We start from the raw sequence: 20,533 nt of genomic DNA, 5'->3' as shown, positions 1-20,533 counted from the left end.
TAATATATTTAATGGCATGACTTAAATTAATGGCAAATTGTCTTAATAATTGTCAGGCATTTATACTAAAGACTAACGGTTACCGTAAATGACAAAAATAAGGCGCATACACATTTCCGTTTGCACGTTCAATTCAGTAGAGATGAATAATGAAGTTCGCTCAGGTAACCATGAAACTTTCCATTTTCCTTAATGGCTAAGAATAATGCCTGCATGTGCGTATTAAAATTTACGCCCTTGTAGACCATGGAAACCGTGCTTTTCACCACTTAACTTGGAACCTTTGCACTGCCTCCTTGTTCGCAATCATATTCAGTTCTTCTGACGTCTTTTTATTAGCTCTAGCAAAATACATGTATAAAATTTAGCCATGTGCAAATTATGTTACTTGTATATAATTTACATTTTCTGCAAAACTAAATGCAGTATTATATAACTTTATGGTATCTGTGCTCCAACCTTGTGAGTGTTGAATCAGCCTTTTCAGACTGACTGGTTAATATAGTAATAGTTGGCGGGAAATGTTTTATCTGTTGTTTTTTTGGGCACAATGGAGGTACTTTATTATGTAATCCACTTTCAGGGAATCTTTTTTTGCAAATTTTTAAATTTTTTGTCACTTTAAACAGCAGGCATAAATCAGTGTATAATAATTACACACTGAATCGTACACAAATAAAAATATGATAAATGTATTAGATGTTTCAGTGACACTGCTGTATATGCAGCATGTGTGCAGTGCCGGTAGTGGAGAAACAGCCAGCACAGAAAGTGGAAGCAGACTTATTAGTCATAATAAGTCATCGGAGTTCCAGTGCAGACACTCAGGCACACACCTCTGGGATTTTAAGGGGTCTCCCCACAAAGAAGTGCAAGTGCAGTGGAAGATGTAGAAAAGTTGGGGAGAGAACAAAGCCAGACAGCATTTATGAAGCATATGAAAAAATGTGTGCAAGCCTATTTGTGTGTGTTTCCAAAATATTTCAATATCTAATATCTAGAACCTTTATTTCAAGCAGCACATCCATCTCACAACACTTGTAAAAATTGGTACAGTTACATTTTCCCTGGTCTTATTTTCCCTAATCATAAAAGAGAATCACATATTCAGGAAGAGATTTACAGAAAGAGATATTTTATGGACTGTCTTAATTCACTGTCATAGTAGAGAAGGAGCATTTGCTTAGAAGAAGAAAGCACAGATGAAACTGAGACATTGTCCATTGTTCTCTTGGAGGACAAGTGAAAGTGCATTCAAAATGCATAACGCCGCGACTGCAGTCGCTGCAGCCTCCACTGGCAGAGCTCATTAACATACCAAACACAAGTCCCGTGGGTAAAGCGAGAGCTGCCAATTACCTGCAGAAATATAACAGTAATCAATGTTAATGCTGCTGCTTATGCAGGCACTGAGCGTGCACACATGCACAAACAAAGCAGACATGCACAGCAGTGCATAATGCAGCAGCCATGTCTACAGATCAAAAGGCCGCTGGTAACCTATCTGTAATATTTAACAGTGAAACAGTGACAATAATAATCACACACATCTCGGTGGCCCAGAAAAAAATATCAAAGCACCAGGAGACGTATTGCACGTGTAGAAACAATTTAGTGTCTGGAGCCACTTCACAAACTGCATATCATTCTCTATTTTTGTGTGGTACATTCTGTTGCTACAAATACTCGCTGTAACACCCCCTCAGTAATCCTTTGGAGTTGCGAGATGTGTTTGCTTATGATTCAGGGCTTTTGTCCTCCCGTGTTTTGTACTACAATGCATGTGCTGTAGGTAGCTTTGAATGCCGCGCAGGGGCCCTGAGAGACATATAGTCTTCAGGTTCAAGACACAATGTAGATGTGTGAAAAGCTAAAATTCCTCCATCTGCTTCCTAATATCACTTCTATTCACAGGAACTCGTCTGAAAATTTAAAAAAAAAACCCTGCCTGCTTGACAAGCAAACGTTACCAGCTGTTGTTGCTTCGTAATAGACGCTGGCTTGATTTTCCCTCACAGTTTTAAATATAGACCGAACAAAGTCTGCTGCTCTGGAGAGTGAGAGAGAGCTAGTTGATAATAAACGCCTTAATAGGAGTCCCCTAAGGCTTAGCGCCCTGCTGTCTTCAATATAAGGGAGCTGGAGGTTTGACTGGATTTAAAGCTCAGACTTTGCTTATTAGCTCCAATTTATCGTAGCTTATGGAATAATATAGCTGCAACACCACCAAGAGGTCGACAGGAGGACAGAACTATTACAGTTCATAGAAAGGGAAGAAGTGAAAGCTGTGATTTTCACTGATGTGTAGAAATACAGCAGTTTAGAGGACGAAACGCTGTCGTCTTCATTTATTACCATGTCTCTTGACATTTGCATCCTTGACTTAACAAAGACATTGTTCAACTGCTCAAACTCGGTCTGATTATGTAGCGGGGCCAGCGTGTTGCTCATCATTTCATTGGCTTGTACTTGTTCCTGTGTTTACATTGCTGAGTAGAGTACTGTAGTAGCAGCGTGTGACAGGGGAGAGAAATATTCATTATAGAAGAATTTACAGCAATACCGCTGATAGATTCATATATATATTAGTTAAGATAACATATACAGTATCAGGTAGATTCCCTCCAGCCTGACACAGATTTGCTAAGGTCGCAAATTAATTATTAAAGTTGATTAATATTTACTTTATCAGAAGCAAAACAACTTTAGGATACAACCCTTTGTGTCATTCGCCCAATATTTACTCACTTTGCATAATCCCCAGCATACAGCGTTAATAATAATTAAATCTGGGTACAATGTGCTGCTGTAGCATAAAGGGGCATGATAAGCACAGTAACAACACTTTTATCTGCATGTTGAAATATAACTGCAGTGACGCAGTCGGAACATGTCCTAAATACTTACGCACTGCTCCATACTGAGATAATGCTAACTGTAATTGTTTGATTTAATTGAGTTTATTTTGGATGTCTAATCAAATTATGACCAAAAACACACGTAGGAATCCACAAGGCTGCATTCCCACTCTTATCACACATCCAACACACTTCACTGTTTTAGTTCAGTTCATCAAAAAGAAATTCCCCTTTTATGTAAAGTCATCTGCTTTAATATTTTTCTTCACAGCCTTTTTGATTTGGTGTAATTAATATGTGATTTCCAACACAATTTATGATCAACAGCTAAACATTAGATGCTAATAGACTCTTTTTATTTCTACTTGTAACCATTTAACGTCCCCGTCGTTCCTGCATTCTGCTTTATGTTCTCCAGGAGAGAAGTCATTATTCTGGTGAACACACTGAGCCCAAATGAAATGAGTCACCGATACAAGTGTCTATCATTAAAACGCACTAACGCAAACACACACAGTTACAAAGGTCTAATGGTGCATGGCAATAGAATGTAGTTAGGAATGTGTGGCAGCTGCCAAAAGCACATTTTCCTTCGAACATCATTTTCTATAAGTGATGTACTTTGTTTCCTTTGATGTTTATCAGTTCTTCAGTGTGAAACATGTAATTTTGTCGCTGAGCATATTTATAATCCAGAGGTAACAGGAAATCATTGTTACTCACAGACTGGTAGTTGGGTTACAGGTGAGTAAAGGGAGTCAAAATAATGTCATGGTAAAAGCACTTTGAACAGCCCGGAGCAGACAAGCATCTATTTTAATTGCATGCTTCTTTCAAAATGGATTGGATGTATCCAGGACAAACATGAAAGGATGCATCAATAGGTAGAAGTGAGTTATTAGAGACGTGGAGCTTGTGCAGCATAAACTGAAGATAAGTAGGGAGACGATCTGAAAGAGTCAGGCATCAAGAAGGCTGTCGAAAATGTGTGTGTGTGTGTGTGTGTGTGTGTGTGTGTGTGTGTGTGTGTGTGTGTGTGTGTGTGTGTGTGTGTGTGTGTGTGTGTGTGTGTGTGTGTGTGTGTGTGTGTGTGTGAGAGAGAGAGAGAGAGAGAGAGACAAATGAACACATAATTAGCCGCAGCTACTACAGCTTTGTCGCTGTAGTTTGATTTTATTACACATTTAAAGAAGGTGTGAAAGTTGCTGGTAAATATTTACATTACCTTTGTCATACACAGTATGTAAAAATAGATGTACATGGAAGCTGCTGACACACGACGAGAATTACAGTATGTTGATCATGTTATTGCAGTGACACCTGTCAAGTGAGGGCATTTATGAGGCATCAAGCGCGCCGTTGTTCAAGCATTAGGATCTGACAGGGCTCAGGTGGACAGCTCATGCAGTCATGTGGGCTGTTTCCACAATGCACCTGTCAGTACCTGCTCAGGTTCCAGGGTCATGGGAAGGTACGCGGCCAAGCAGCCTGTCAGGTTCCGTCCCACCGGAGAACTTCTGCAGCAAAAATTGCTGAAACCTTCAATGCGGGCTGTGATCGATAGCTGTCAGAGGCTGTGTGTCGGTGTTAAGGCTGTGCGGTTTGTACAGTGTCCTACAGTGTCTTGCCTTCACACTGTTTTAATGTGTGTTAGAACATACCATAGTTAGCATCTTCACATAAAACACCATGGCGTGGCTCCGCAAATTTAGCATCACTCTCTTTCCGTGTCTCCGTTCATCTTCACTAGTCTGCATCCGACTGGCCTTTTGCCGTCTTCTTGTCACTCTTGTCCTCCGTAAGAGACGCGCATCGCCTGCTCTGCTGTCAGTCAAAGAAGTCTTCTATCCTGGCAGACGCCAAAGGTGGATCTACAGGAACTGCTGCACCAGCGATTGAATGTGACGTATGGATCACTAATTGATCGTTATTACCCACCCTTTAAACTCTGGACTCCCAGTGGTCGCCTGTGACGCCTCATTACGCAGCCCCCCCCCCCACATCAGCAAACTGTAGCTGTGCAGACGCACGTATTTCTATTTGTTTGTGTGGCAGCATGAGCAGAACATCTATTTGTGCCTCAGCTGCCTACACTACAGAAGATGAGGCCTCGAGCGCTAATTAGTGCGCCTATGATTACAGCTCAATCCCCTTCTTCTGCGATCACGCTCACTTCCAGGCACAGCCGGCTAAATATAGAGGAGGAAAGTCTGCCTCTGCCAGAAAACACTGTACCAAGATTAGTCCTGGATGTGCATGATTGGCACCGCTAGGAACGTTTCTATGTATTTTGTAGCCTAAGCTGTAACATTTTCCAGCGTATATGCTTGTTTTAAAAAAGCAATAGCCCAAGGTTTGAAAAATGTTTAAATTTAAACCACGCAAACTCGTTTTAAAAGATTTCATTCCGTTTGAATTGAATAGAGAAAATCTATGCGTTGGAAAGTTTGCGCCTTCAGTCTGTGTCCTCATTTTGAGTGGAAATAGCCTTTGTGGAATCAATATTAACCTGCTTGGTAAATTTAATTGTCGCGGGGAACTTTCATTTTGGCTCAACACTGTCTGAAGCGCCCGCTGTAATGACGTTGAGGTCGGATCAATCAGGGTTAGAATGAATCCCAGTCCAGTCTGGTGGCTGAACAGCGCTGCTGACCGCCTCTTACACCTAAGTAGCTGTTTACTACTAATCTGTTGGCACTATATACTTCTCCAGCCTCTGCCAGGTGAACAGTAGCCAGTCGTTGCAGATGGCCGGGGTCCGGTGCTATAATTATTGTTAATTCAGCCCAACAATTATCCCTAGATGGCCCGTTGTTGTTTGCAGGTGTTTGTCTATGTCTGTAGATATTATCCAGCATGTGCAAGGACAATTACTACACACCTATGCAACGCTTTCCTGGAGACAATGCACCCAGTGGATTGTGGGAAAGGCATTTGTCTGACATTAAACATGATGCTTGACTATAGATAAGTTGTTAAACAAATAAAAGCAGATGACCTGATAGTGGAACAGGATAACGGATATTTAATTCTGTGTGGTTTAATGTGCTTTAGATGCGCGTCCCCTGGCTGTATAACAGAGTGGCCTCTACTGTGACGTCGACAGAGAACGATAAGTTACGTGAGTTACGTCATCACTCATACGTGTGAGATATATATGGCAGGGGAGTGAAAAACAGCTGAGGCTGTGGCGCTGATGAAGAGCAACCTGCTGCTTTTGACACCAGGGCAACGGCACAGAGTGAACCCAGGAGCTTCTTCAACAAATCAGGGCCTTAATGGATGACTGACCCGGGAAACTGCAGGAACATCGCAGACGCGGTGAAAGGTGTGACTCCAGCACACACACAATACAGTGAGGGGAGATTTAAAGCAACCTTTGCTCCCTGGGAGAAAACCTTCTTTTGGAGACTCTCGCTGTATGAAGCCGTGGCTGTATAAATTAATGTCAGACGCAGATTTATTGTGTTGTGTGGCGCTGCATGCATCGCGTGAAGCGACAATAGCATCTGGTTGCAGCCACCTGCGGTTGTCAGACGCTGGCAGAACCACCAACTGGAGCGAATTCACGGCCGTCCACTGCAGCGTCTGTCGGGCTTTAATATAAAGCATCTCTTACTGTGGGCGACTGTTCTCCTGTAGGAGCAAAGTAAATCCGTAAACAAGTGTTTACTTATCTCCTCAAAACTGATTTAATTTTACAAGGTGCATATTAGCCTCTGGTGTGTCTGCTCATATAGCACAACAACATCAGTTTCCTCTTGGGAATTGCTTTTGTGGCAGAGTCATTCTTTTTATTGACGGAAACCAGGCGATTTGCTGCTTGATGCCAACCAACTGACTCACATGGAGAGGTTCCTCACATGCTGCAGAGTTCATGCTAGAAACGGTTTGCTAATTTGTTTCTGACACACTTGTAAAGTGTAAAAGGTAAAAAATCTTGTGAGTGTGTTGCATCTTCCTCTTTATTAGCTATATTTACGTTGATAGTTCCAATTGGTCAATTCCCCAAAAGACTAACAACATTTTAGTCCACAGCGTTTGCACAACAGCTGTGATTTTTGTATTATTTTATTAGTCTCTACACCTTACGTCTCATGTCCCCACAGTTGTCTCATTAACAGACTCAATTACTGAAAGCCACCGTCAATTACTACGATGATGTGGGCTTAATTATGACTAATTCTTCCCGTTTTGCCACAGCAGCCTCATGCAGGTAGCCTTGTTAAATCACTGGGTAGGTAATTAACTTTATCACACGGTAACAACAAGAGCAGGAAGACGTAAGTGGTAATATACGTCTTGCTTTCAGGTCTAGAAGGATGCGTCACGGTCTAAAAGAGCTGCTGTTACAGCTCCTAAGTCAAGTTTTTTGCAGTTCTCTGGCTGTCGGGCTGAGTGAGGGTCTGTCTACTTGTTAATCATGAATTTGTATTCATGTATTGTACATATCCAGCACAGTGGTGGTGTATGTTGGAGGCTGCTGTTTGTTTTATACACTTCCTAACCAACTTGCCGCGTTAATATTCAGTTATGCTAATGCTCTTCGTCTCTGGCAAAAAAACTCTCCTTGTGTGTGTTTCCGTCCGTTGTCTGTAACTGTTTGCCCCTTTTGTGCGACGCGTCTCCTCCTGCCTGTTTAGCAGATCCCAGTCTAAACATGTTTTGATTCCTTGAGAAACCACATGCCGCGTCTGCGACATCTTCCAAAAGCTCAAGAACCTCCCAATGCCCCAAGGTGCCTTTTCTTAGTCACTCATGTTTTGTTCGCTTTGTCACAGTGATTGAGCTCAGTCTTTGTTCCCTTACACACAAACCCTGATATATGGTAGATCCATAAGTCGCTCTGTGGGATGGCTAATAATCACTTGAGAGAAACCATAGATCTCTGTGTGTGTAGGTCATGAATACAGCAATAGAGGATGTGGAACATCCTCAGACTTTTTGAGGACACACTCACCTCATCTCCACATCCACAAAATAATAAGCAATCATACAACAAAAATGAATTCTTACGCCAGACAGGCCAGCTAGAGGTCGATGGTGGACCTGTACCACCGCAGGCCACATGGGTGGTTGGAGACTGACGGAAGGGGACGGATCTCATAATTAAGACAGCTTAGAGATTAGACACCAGCCAGCTATTGACATGATTCGTTGCACACCTGGTAGCCATGGAGACAAGGCCTGGCTCATTGTCTGGGGGTGAATAATGTTTCCTTGTATTCATCGGCCACCCCGGGAGATAAGACAGAAAGCCGGAGATAGGCTTATCTGAAAACGGAGGGTGCAATTATAGAATGTGCCCACATTATGGAGATGTGCCTTCACTGTTTAAGTATTCAGATTGGCCACTGAAAAAGTAAATGGGCATTTATTAAAGTGATATTTAGACGCAAATCAGAATTTTCCATTCAGCATAAAATAAGTATAATGTAGTCAATGGACTTGATGTGCAGCGATACCTAAGTCTGCTGGCACAAGCGGGATGTGATGCGAAACTGAGTTTTCCCTAGAACTGAGAATCATTATGACCCATATCCTGCTCTTAAAGCGTGTAGGCTGGAGTGCAGAGGTTCTGTGCTGTATAACCATATCAGGCCACATCTTCTCACCCACTGCAGCTGGTTACGTGTCCAGTGAGTCAGTAGTTTGTCAGGATGATTAAGTCATGTGTTTTGACTATGGGTGGTTCTGATGATACATGCACCAGGCTGTTTATAAACTGGGCGTCCCTATCATGGGCCTTCATCTAAGGAGCTGGGGCACCCCACAGTGCTGGGAATAGCTGGGCTGAGGCGCGTAACTGCTCTGCCCTCTGGTAGAATATATCATCTTAAAGGCTACAAATACTGCCTGGAAGGAAATGTAAATCTCCCAGTTACAGGCCTTCACAAACACGCGCTAACTCGATGTTTAACTTGCAAAATTACCTTTTTTTCCCCTCTGCAGCGCACATTAAAAAAAGCGAAACCCCGCCGGTTGCCGCTGTGATTTTCATATGTTGAGATCATTTGCTGCACATCCATCATCTGCACTCATGATAACGCCGACACTGACATTTGCTCAATTCGAGGGCTGTGTTTGAATGCAATCATCCAGTGCGTACAGTACTCGCCACACACGTAGCTTATGAGCGCTAATGCTTCCTGTGAAATGTGTGCGGTGGTGATGATCACAAGCCTGTGCAGCCTGTTAATTATTGGGCCATGATATTATTCAAAGTGGAGACACATACTATAAACAGCCACTGTGAAATTAATGCAGAAAAAAGCCAGATAACGTTTTAAGCAGCATGTCCAAGTGAAGTAAATTATCCATGCTGTGGTCAGGCAGAGGCTCGCTGCAGAGGGAATAGCAGTGCTTTGATTCCTCACCTCGGGGACGTCACAGGTAAATGTGATTTATTAAAGCTCACGTCTGCTCACTTAGCACATTCAGGATAATACACCTGCTGCCTTCAAAGGCTAAATAAGATTCCTGTTTGTAAAGAAACCGGCATTTCCTCTAAACCTGATGCTGTTTTTCCTTTGCGTTTGCTTGATATTATGGGGCTATCTGCATTTATTCACCTTTACGCAGTGCAGTGATTTGTTTTGCCATATTGTTTTGGAGTCAGTTGTGTAATATGATGGATTTTGGGGGACCTGGCATCAGCACAGAAATGTCAGCAGCTGATTGTTTATTAGCACAAGACATTTCCAAAACTCTGCTGCCTCTTGAGTAAAATATTGAATAACATCAGTCTTCCACTCAGTTGACAGTTAATAAAAAGGCTTTATTAAAGGTCAGCTTAGCAATGAGATGCCACAGCAGGAGCAGATGGCAGCTTAAGTCATTTTAACATGTCTTCAGACACCTTTTCTATTGTCCAATATGTGACTAAACTGTAAATGAAACAGCAATATGTTTTTTTTATTTATTTTGCAGCCACATTAGCGGATTTGAATGTCAGGCCAGTGTGAATTCACATAGTCTCCCAGCAACTAGACTATTAGACAATTTCCTATGACTTGTTGGGCTAACATTCATGATCCTCAGAGGATGAACTTCAACCATGATGTCTTTTCAGCATCAATATCACATGAAATATCTATTTATCCAAAAAAGCTCAGTTGAACATTAAGATTGTGTTAATTGGAAAATAAATTGCAACTGAGGTTAAATATTACAGGACTCATCGACATGGATTATGTTTGGTGAGGGAGTCACAGAGTTTGTGTAGGAGAATGGAACACTGTGCTGAATCCGCGTTGGTAATATCAATCTGTGCTTAGTGTGAAGATGGTGGAAGACCAAGCAGATTTACACAGCACGCTCTGTTTAATTCTGGAAACTCCTTTGAGAATTTGAACCCAAAACTCAGAAAGAAATCAAAGGGTAATTTTAACTTCTACAGTGAGTAAACCAATTAAAGCCATTGGCTGCATGATCTCCCGACATCATGCTACATGTGCTGTCAGCTGAACCTGTTCTCTCCAAGGAGCTTTTCTCCATATTGAAAATTAAAATAATGAGTGTTTCCAAACGTAAGTGTAGCCATGGGGAATAATGAAGCATTGTGGTTCAGAAAAGTGTTTTAATGGAACGGGAGCTTGTGTCATGAATATTAAATGTTTTGGTTTTTTTTCATCTTTTTTTTTTTCAAAACGGTTCTTCAGTTTGATTAGTGTAAGTGGAGGGGTTTAGAGGCTATCCCACAATCAATTCACTGTCACACACGTAAACACAAAGACACACAAGACGATAATGATCTTGTGTAAGATTTAATGGCAGCATTGATTTCCTGCTGTTTCAAACAATAGGCCTCTGTGGTGTTGAGTTAAAAGACGCTGTGGCCGGATGGGGAGCAAATCTAATTCAGGGCATTACTTCCTCGGTAGGATTTTATTCCTCAGACCAAGAGGGGGTGTTCTCCAAATGGTTGGGCTCAAGTTACACACAGCCAGACATTTTTAACACCATAATGATGTCCATGAAAACACTCTATCGCTCCCATAAAACTTTTTTATTCAGTGGTTCAGCCAAATATTCGCACTAACTGGTCTTTTGTGAAGGGGAAGTCAGGCCTTGGAAGTTCACAAAGCCTTTCTTCCTTGCACAGGTCGATATATTTTATTTTATGTACCACAGTAAGATGTGAGGTTGTAACTGCAGGATGCCAAGAGCTGAGGGTTCTGAAGTGTAGCCTGTTCAAGGCATTGTAGTTATTGGAGTAGATCTGTGCTCTGCTTCAAAAAGATAATTAGCTAATTTATCTGCCAGTTATAGAATCATTTAACAGAAAATGTCTGAAGCTACTGTACAACATGGAAACTCTGTGGACTTTATCAGAGGCCTCTGGACAGTCACATGAGTAACAGATCAATACCGCCAGCCCTGCATTTATCATCCTCAGAGTTTATATTAGAAGTGGGAAAAAAGGATTAAACGTGACTATGATGGATGACGTGGAGGTCAATAGTTTGTGTGGTCTAAGAGGAAGGGCAGCCTTTAAATCACTGCTCAAGTGCTGGATGAAATATGGATCAGAGTCCATGTGGTGCCAATATGACTCAACCATATTGATAATTAATTAGCTAATCTGGTTATTTTTCAGCCGAACAACAAAACATTTGTCTGTCAGTTTCAGGCGCTTTTGCCATTTTTATAGACAGTAGGCAGATCGCATGCTAATATACTTGTAATATTAAGGACCAGGCTAAACAGTGAGTGTAATCAGTGTGGGGCTGATCCTGCCCTACCTCCTAATCTGGAGACCTGCCGGGAGGTATTTGGGCTTTGCTGTTTCAGCTTTATAATCAGGTGATTGTGTTCAATGCAGCGGCCGACTTTATAAATAGCATCCTGACAAAGGCAATCTTTTTCCAGATGGGCCCTTGCTACTGTAGGTGGAGGGTTTATCCGATCATGTCCTCAGTGGAGCAACTGGAATAGTTGGAGTGTGATGTGGAGGCAGGACGTGCTGCATTCAGGTCCGTTGTACTGTCTGTTATTCAGACAGCATCTTTCCAGGGTTTGGTGTGTTTCTTCCAGCCACAGCAGCAGATTGACGCATCAGAGTCGCTGTGTCTGTGCTGACACACAAACTGAATTTAAAGCCCCTCGGAGACGTGGCCTTGACAATTAGACAGAATTACTGTATGAGAGGCGGCTAATGCCGCTGTGCCATTAGCCCACAGAGACATTTTAGTGTCTGAGAGAAACGAGCGGGCAGGATCACTAAGTGGAATGTCGATACCGCAGCATTATTAGCCCCACCCATCGCGGGATGCACCTACAACCCAACTGCTGCTTCACTTTAATTAGTTCTGTTCCCAGAGCAACATGATTTCTACATCCTGTGTTCATCCATTTGTTTTGAGTTTAGTGAATTACTGTAACTGAGCCTTAGCAGCGCTGAAGCTCCATGTGAACATGAAGACATACAACGCAGCTGTGAACTGTGTTCTGAAGGCTGATCTCAGCTCTGTCAGTTCAACTCAGCGTTAATAGATGTTATTCACCTACAGTACGTGAGCTTTGCTGCTGTGCAGAACTGGGTGGATTTTTCCTGAACCACATTCAGCTGTAGTTGAACCTTTCGTTTGAATATGAAATCATTCTCTCAATCAAACTCTCGTCTTTAAAGCGTCAACGCCAGGTGGCAGTGTTAGGGTTATTCCCATTGTTAGTACTCAGTGCATGAATAAGATAAGTCAGATAAGCTGAGGATAAAGATGGCTGTCAGATAAAGAGCTGCAGTAAAATACCATCCACTTGATTCCGAGGGATGTGAAATGTCTGAAAGCAGTTTAGCCACAGTGAAAAGTCAAAGTAAGACAGCATCAGGTGGAAGAAAAAACGGATACTACAAATAAAATAGAATATTACTTGTGTCATTTTCACCTGTTTGCAACCCACTAATGCCTTTTTTTTCTTTGTAACCTTGATTGTTTGTCTTTGATGCAGTTCCTACTTGATTGAAATACTTTCAGCCTTAATGTCTTAAACAAAGCTACTGTATGTATTTCCCCGTCTTTGTTTATCAGTGCCAGATAACAGCATCTATACCTGAACAGTCTGTGCATCCGTACATTCACTTTGATGGGAAATAATGGAGCAATGAAGTGCCAACTCAGTCTCAGCATTTAAACATAAACAGATTAGTTCCCAAACTATGAAGGTTGGACTGTCTTGGCTGGTACATACATTATTTCTTAGGCAGCTGTCAATTATTTATGTTCTAAAACACACAGGCACGGACAGGAAATCCAATAAACTGAGTGGACTGAGGAGGTATGGCCCTAAAATCACTTTGCTAACCACAGAGGAGTCGCCACGAGATGTAAACACCTGATAAACCTCAAAAACACAAGGACGACAGAGCACAGTTTACTAGACTCTGTCAACATGATGGATGGGGGAAAAAAGGAAAACCTGATGACCCCAAGAGTCCAGTCCATCTGTCAAACACGCTAGTTCTGTTCAGGCCAGACCTTAGATGGCTTCAAATGGAACCAGCAGATTAGTCTATTATGATGTTTGTCGTCAATGAAAAACGTCCACAAAATATAAAATATGTTTTGTTTTTTGTTTTTTATGTGCATTTGTCCAATATTTCAAAACACACCAAGCACTGTCTGTTAAAAGGTTTTTTCTCCCACACTTAATTCATAATAATTAAATAAAGGCTGACGTGTGATTATTGTACTTCATTAATATGTATTTTAAATAAAATAAATGTAATGTGTGGCTTTGGCTTTAACTTTGCCACAGCTCATATGGTTTAGTGAAGACTCTCACACCTTCAGTCCACTGAAGTAACAAGAACAGCACGACACGCTCATGTGACAGAAGTGGCGAAAATGGATATGAAACAAAATGGAAATGCAAATGTGTTTACAACCAGCAGAACAGATTGGATTGTGAATATTTTTACAATAAGCAGCAGATCCTCCATCAGCAGCTTGCTCATTCAGTGCTGCATCACCTACTTCCATTAATTGTCTCTATACTGTATACTGTCATAGTGTTCACACACTGGACGACCAGTGTAGCTAAATGCTGTGACGTTCGCGGGCTAAAACGTCCCTCTGGAGGCTGTAAAAATCAGAGCCCTGCAGACGTTCAGTCAGACTTCACTCAGTGGCGGTCTTTTCACAGTCGCTTGCCTTTGTCCTCTTATTCCGTTTCCCATTTTCCCTGCAGGCGAGTCCATTAAGCTGTTGTTAATAGCACTTTGCACTGACACAGCTGGAGCTGCCTGTTCCGGCGTAGCTCCTCAGAACAATAGTCAGATGCTTAATGGCTCACCTTTTACTCACAATTCAGGGTCATTGTGACAAACGAATTTCAGAATAGGTCCGAAAAAGGTTATTTCCACTTAGTTGTTCAAATTATAATTCTGTTTCTATACAAACAGTTAATAATGTTTGCCCTTCTAATTAATTTCGTAGCCACATGTATAACAGTTCAACAGGTGTCTAATTGACCTTTAAGTATTGTCCAAGGGGCAGAGACGGTCTTTAGCACTCAAGCTCCGCCGCCCTGTCATGTCGGTCTAACCTTGGAACCATCGACACTGGATCGATAAAGACAATCTGCAGCAGCTTCCATTGATATGCAGACGACATCGTTCAATTTCCATCAAACTAGATGATTTTTAAATATCATCACTGACCTCACTGATCTCATCCGTGCTAAAAAAAATAAACACTGTCCGTTTTATCAACTGTTGTCTAGTGGAATTGCTTGGAAAACTGTAAAAAGATCCTCCGATACCGTAGATCCTATTTTAAGGGTGAGTAAAGACTGCTGCTGTTTTGTGGTGATTGTTTCCTCTGCGAATGTAGAAATTACTACAACACTACACAGAAAAATAAAGTAGAGAGACATTCATGATTAATGGGGGCTTGCGGTTAATGTATAATTAATGTTGTTCTAATATGTGTATAGTACAGAACTTTGTGTTTTGTTTTCCTGACCTGTTTATTCTTTTAGAGCTCTTTTGTAATTTCTTCTCTGTCCCAACTCACAGAGATGGTCTTTTATTTGCTTATTATCATTCAGAGACGCAAGGTTCTCTGTGTCTGTGTTTTTACACCTATATTTACAGCACACGCATGATTAAAAGTTCTTTTCAGAGACTGGTCATTTCCATGGTGATTGGGTCCTTTGGGGGATTTAACAGCGTGCTCGCCTCCCAAGGTGCTACATGACACTTTGTGAACACTTTACTGTCATTTTGTACCTGTCTCCAGTGATCAGACAGTAAAACCAGTTGCCTATGAGTCAGAGATGAATATGGAGGAGGCGTGAAGGAAAACCAGCAGGCTCCGCTAATGTTCCCAGCTGGGACTCTGCACTTCTCAGGCTTGAAGAAAGTCTTCCTGACTGTGATAAGTGAAACAGGGAATAAAGTATGATGAACTACTCATTTGAATTTTTTCCCCTAATACTTCACAGGTGTGATATAAGTGAATGTGTAGACTCCATGTGCTACTAATTATTTTTTGCTGAGTATGTTCTCGAGCTATTATATCTCGAGCTCAGGACTGAATTCTCTACGTTCCCATTCTCTGTTCTGATTTACTATATAGCCTGCTTTATTAAATGCACTGTTGACTTTTCCAGATGTCTCATCTGGATAGTGTTTCGTGTTCCTTTTTTAGATTTATATATATATATATATTTTAAACAAAGTGTGCAGAATAAATGTTTCTTTATTAGCAGACTCTAAATCTAATTTATGAGGTTCTATGGTTCCTGTAATCATAATGGATCTACAAATGGTGCAAGATTTTTTCCCTGGCCACACAGAGAAGTAGGACTTAATTGACTCGTATTGATTGTTCTGCTGTCAGGTCCATCTTCAGTGAAGACCATCAAGGTCCCAAACGCTTCACTTACGTCTTCGCAGTTTGCAGGATTGTATTGCTTTATGCATAATTCATGATGTTATCAGGGTCATTAACTGTAAATGTTGGACCAATATGCTACAGTGTCAACACTCTATAATCAACATGCAGATTAATTTTTTTGGTCCCAGTGAGGAAATCTGTCACCTGTATTTACCCTTAAAGACCTACTAAAATCAAGTGGGAATCATCTTTCAGTGGAGAAGCAGCGTGTTTTATGACAGGTGTACTGTTCATACTTACCATGCATGTCTTCTACCTGTCTGCATATGGTATATGGAGAATATGTGAACATGCAGCTCTGCTCCCTACAGCTACTGTGTTTGTCACTTTCATAGTGAACTGATTGAAACCCAACACACACATAGCTGAAGTTTGTCACGGTGCGGATGTGCCCCGTGTGCGAATTTTGCCGTTTGCATATGTAGCAGCAACCAGAACCTCACTGGTGTTTCTTTGTTGCCCTCTGCCTCCTGACAAGAGGCTGCACTGCCTGCATTTCCCTTGAGGCTTTTTAATCAGAGGAGGTTTTTCACCTAAGCCAAGAGGGAGGATAGATGAAACACACAACCTGAGAATGGGCCCTGAAGTCACTCCGTTACTTAACTATATTTGCATTATAATTGGATTTCTTATCTGATAACCGACGACTCTGACACGTGTGGAGATGTCGATAGGAGCAAATACAATGAGCTCTATGAGAAACATGATGGACAGGTCACACTCACTTTCACTAAACTTGACAATACTTTTTAATAGTTGTTGATGTAGTAGTTATATTACTTTAGTCCTTACATAGAGGATGATTCAATGTGTCCAGATGTTTAAAAAAAAGCCTAATTTGGTGTTTTTGTCTAATTACCTCCTGTCTATAAATTCTAAAAGTTAAGAACCTATTGAACGGATTCAAGGCAGTATCTGTGCACAGCTGTTTCTGCTTCTTGAACAAAGCTTTTGTCTCAGACGCTCTCTGCAACAGCAATTATGGGAACGTTCTGGCAGCGACTGCACGAACACTGTGTTGTGAGAAACAAAAGATATTGCTTCTTAAAAAAGCTAAGAGTCGCAGTAACCCAGGATTTGTTAGTTTGTCGGCCCGTTGTTAATCCCTCCCACACTCAAACCATGAAAGCCTTTGTTGGTTTAGTGTAGGAATATCTCAACAGCAAATAGCGGCTGAATGAATGTTTGTGCTGTGAGCTCGTCAGACAGACTCTGTCTACGTTGAACCAACACAGAAGCAAAGTGTATTGTTATCAGCTGCTAATTTAAATACAATGAATTATATCCTCATTTTCTCCAGGCGTCGTTTTGTTTTCCACCAACTTAGCAGTGCTCACTGACTGCGGTATAAAAATAGCTTTAATATCTTATGTCTCAAAGTAAACCAGAGCATTTGCAGCAGCAGTGCAGGCTGGGAAGGAGCTGATGAGTGCACAGTTACTGTACAAAAGGCTGTTCAACGTGGATTTCCAACCTTTTTTTCTTATAATTGTTCTCGCATCTACATTTTACCCACTGTACCTCCTTTTTTGCACTTTCATGTTCTTTACTAAGACACACTCACTCTTTGCTTTGATAACGCTGTTTCCCATGAAGACCTTCACACCCTTGGTCTGGTCTCTCTCACAGGGTCGTTCTCAGGGCAACACCTGGCTCTCCACCAGCTGCCCTGAGGCTCTGAGGCCCAGCCGTTCATTCACGGAGTACAAAGATCCGCCGTCGGATCAGAGGCGCGCACGGCGGTGCTTAAAGCGGACGTATGGGCGTAACCCTCACGGCTCCCAACGCGGACACGCCGAGCCGCCTCTCGGGGGACAACAGTAGCCCTAGCAACAGCAGTGGTGCCGCTGGTTTCTCCCCTCATTTTTGCATTCTCTCTCTGTCACCGTTTGCTTATGAAGACAAATGACACTGAACTGTTGTGTTGCTTTCTCTTTAAATGGTTTCAAAATCATTATACTGGGTTTACTGAGATTGAAAAGTTTACAGGTGAGTCCTTTTTCGTCTCTCCAGATCCACTGATTTGCATGTGTTTGAAAGAGGAGCAAATATGACATCAAAAAACAATCAAATATCATAAGGAGACGCTACACATACATTTGTCTTACACCTAGTTGGTTCATATCATTCCCGTTCCTCCTCAGTGCCTGTGCTGCGGTAGCATTATGAAATCAACCCTCACAGACGTTCAGTACAGAGAATCCAGCCACCGGGGTAATAAATTTGGTGTCAGTTCCTGTTTTTCACAATTACCCAAACACTGGCACATGCCATGCGAGCGGTGCCAAAGAGATGCTGACGAACGCCAGCTGATTTTCAGACTCTCACACCATAAAAAAGATGTCCTGGGTACCGGCATCCACTCAGCCGCACTCCACCGTGCACATTTATGCCAAAACACCCTTTCACATTAAAGGCTGCCTGTTTTTAACAAGCCCTTCGTTATTTTAGCTGTGGGGGGACAAAGTCGGCATACACTGTACATGTATTACGTGGTTTGTGAATCAAGTGATGGGCAAGCGCTTTCATCAGCATCCAGATCGCTGTGAAAGTCTGCATGCCCGCTCAGATGAAACCCCTCAGCTCAGTGAAGATGTTCCAAACGGGTAATTAAAGGCAACGTTCTGCAGATAGCTGTCATGTCCTTGACGGATCACTGCAGCGCGGTCAGAGCGGCTCTTTTGTGAGGGTCAGCGCTGGGGAACGTCCCGCGGAGCAGCTTCAGGATGCACTTACAGAGGACGTGTGCGGCTCTGGCCGGCGGCAGACGAGCAGCGCGAGCCATTTCTGCTGCAACCTGCGGTTTCTTAGGAAGAGGTGTTTACACGTCCTTGGCATCAGTCACGCAGCGGCGCTCGGACGGAATTACCGCAGTGTTTCTGCACAGCCTTCAAGAGTCTGTGGAATTTACACTCACTACCGTGTTTATCCTGGGAAGAGCTGTCCATTACTCACGGAGTCTGTGAACTAACGTTGCCTTTTCACGCTAAAACAAATAAAAATACAACGGCCCTTATCCTGATATGAACCTAGATGCAGTACTTCACACTGAAAAGCAGTCCAACACGTTATTTTACAGTGGGAATTTAAGGATTGATGGTTAATGTTTTGTCCTGTACATTAAAATGCAGCATGCAGAGGGAAGCTGCTCTTCAATTAATGTGCATAAATTACATCTTATGTAATGCTTCCAACATTATTATTATATTATTAAAACATAGCATATTTGTGTTGAATTTATAATTTTTGAACTATTACAGTATAAGCTGTATGTTTAGCCATTAGCATCATACAGAATGTCCAACCAGCCACTAACTTCCTCTCTACATCTTCTGAGCAATGCTATAATCTTGCATTTTACAGAATGGGAATAAACGAGCAAAGCCAACATTAAATTTAGTGACGTGAGCCGTTTCCTTTGACTGTGCAGCGATGTCCGCCCTCCTTGCTTCCGTTTGCTTACTGTAACAAATATGAACCTGGTGTCAGCCTCGGTGCATCTCCAGCGAGGACAGAGACGGATCAATTTTAATTACACCACAGCCTCTCGGAGAGCATGAGAGTAATGGGGATTTAAACAGCTGAGATGGCCACGCTAACCTCAGTAAACCCACAGACCCACGGATACGAAATAGAGCACGACGCCAACGGCTGCACCCAGAAGAAAAGAGGGGTTATGAAAACCTCCATAGTTACATAATACAGCGTTAACAGGGGCAGCGCCTTTTCAGAAGCTGACTGTAACTATAGAGTGGTGTAACTTCATGAAAGGGCCACTGATTATTCTGAGAAGCTTAGGACAGCACGAGGGCCACACTGCTTCTCTGTGGACATGAAAGAGACGCCGTGGGTTAGAACACAAGTTTAGATTTCAGGGAATAGACACACACACACACACACACACACACGTAACGGGAGCAGCCCAACTCTTTTTAAGGCTTTCAACAAAAGTGGTTTTAACCTGCGGCTGCGAGCGAGTGCGAGGGAGAGATAGGAACGAGAAGAAGGGGGAAGACCTGGGAGACAGACAGAGCGGGGACGCTGCGCGGGGAGATGTCACTGCCAGCTGGATGTTCAGACTGGAACACGGCGCTAGAAATATTTCCACAGACAGGGTGTTTATGTGCTTTGTAGCTGCAGCAACAGCCTTCTGTACGCCGTCAGATCGGCGAGAGCGGAGCCATCTGCCCAAACGCAGGCGCGAGCCTTTGAACCACTCGTTCATACAGTGAATGGCCCGACTGCGAGCAGCATTGTGCTGGTAGTGCAGCGGTGAGAAACCCCCGAATGCACCGCGGAAGCAGCAGCCGTTTTAATAAGTCCTGTCAACACACGCAGCGATAGCGCTGTCTTTGTGCTCACTCTGCAATATGCTGTAACAGCCCCTGCGAAAGGAGAAACGAACACGGGGAACTCGCCGTCATCAGGCAACTGTTAAGTAGAAATAAAAGAGGAGCCCCACGCTTCCACATCCCACTGCTGCAGAGATTGCATTGTCTCCCCTCAAGGCGAAGCGCTATCAACCCGTGCAGAAAGCACCACCTTCATTATAGCGAGGGATCTCTGCTTTGAGATATGTAAGTGGGGCCCTGTTGTGCTTTGCCTCCACTCAGCTGACAGTGTTTAAACGTCGGTTCCTTTCAGTTCCTTTAAAAATAAAAACCTTTTATGGGAGAAGAATTTGCTCCAGAGGTATTTTTAGAATAAACAGTATTTTCTGATTTCTGACCTGTTGGCCATAAACACGCTGCACTGCTGATTTTCTGATCTACT

General features: G+C 42.5%; 1 long non-coding RNA gene across 2 annotated transcripts; it reads left to right on the top strand.

The window, feature by feature from the left end:
* Window positions 1-31: 31 nt before the first annotated feature.
* LOC114869749 (uncharacterized) lies at window positions 32-19,059 on the top strand. 2 transcript variants are annotated; one of them, XR_003788209.3, is made up of 4 exons: window positions 32-164; window positions 5,913-5,979; window positions 6,086-6,186; window positions 17,390-19,059. It is a non-coding gene; the product is annotated as an uncharacterized LOC114869749 (long non-coding RNA). The 2 variants fall into 2 exon arrangements; XR_008696694.1 differs by lacking the exon at window positions 17,390-19,059 and adding an exon at window positions 13,097-15,399.
* The last annotated feature ends 1,474 nt before the right edge of the window (window positions 19,060-20,533 follow it).

This window comes from Betta splendens, chromosome 14, assembly GCF_900634795.4.
Source record: "Betta splendens chromosome 14, fBetSpl5.4, whole genome shotgun sequence".
NCBI classification, from domain to species: Eukaryota; Metazoa; Chordata; class Actinopteri; order Anabantiformes; family Osphronemidae; genus Betta; species Betta splendens.
The sequence above is the reverse complement of the archived record's forward strand: the minus strand, read 5'-3'. Positions and strand labels throughout refer to the sequence as shown.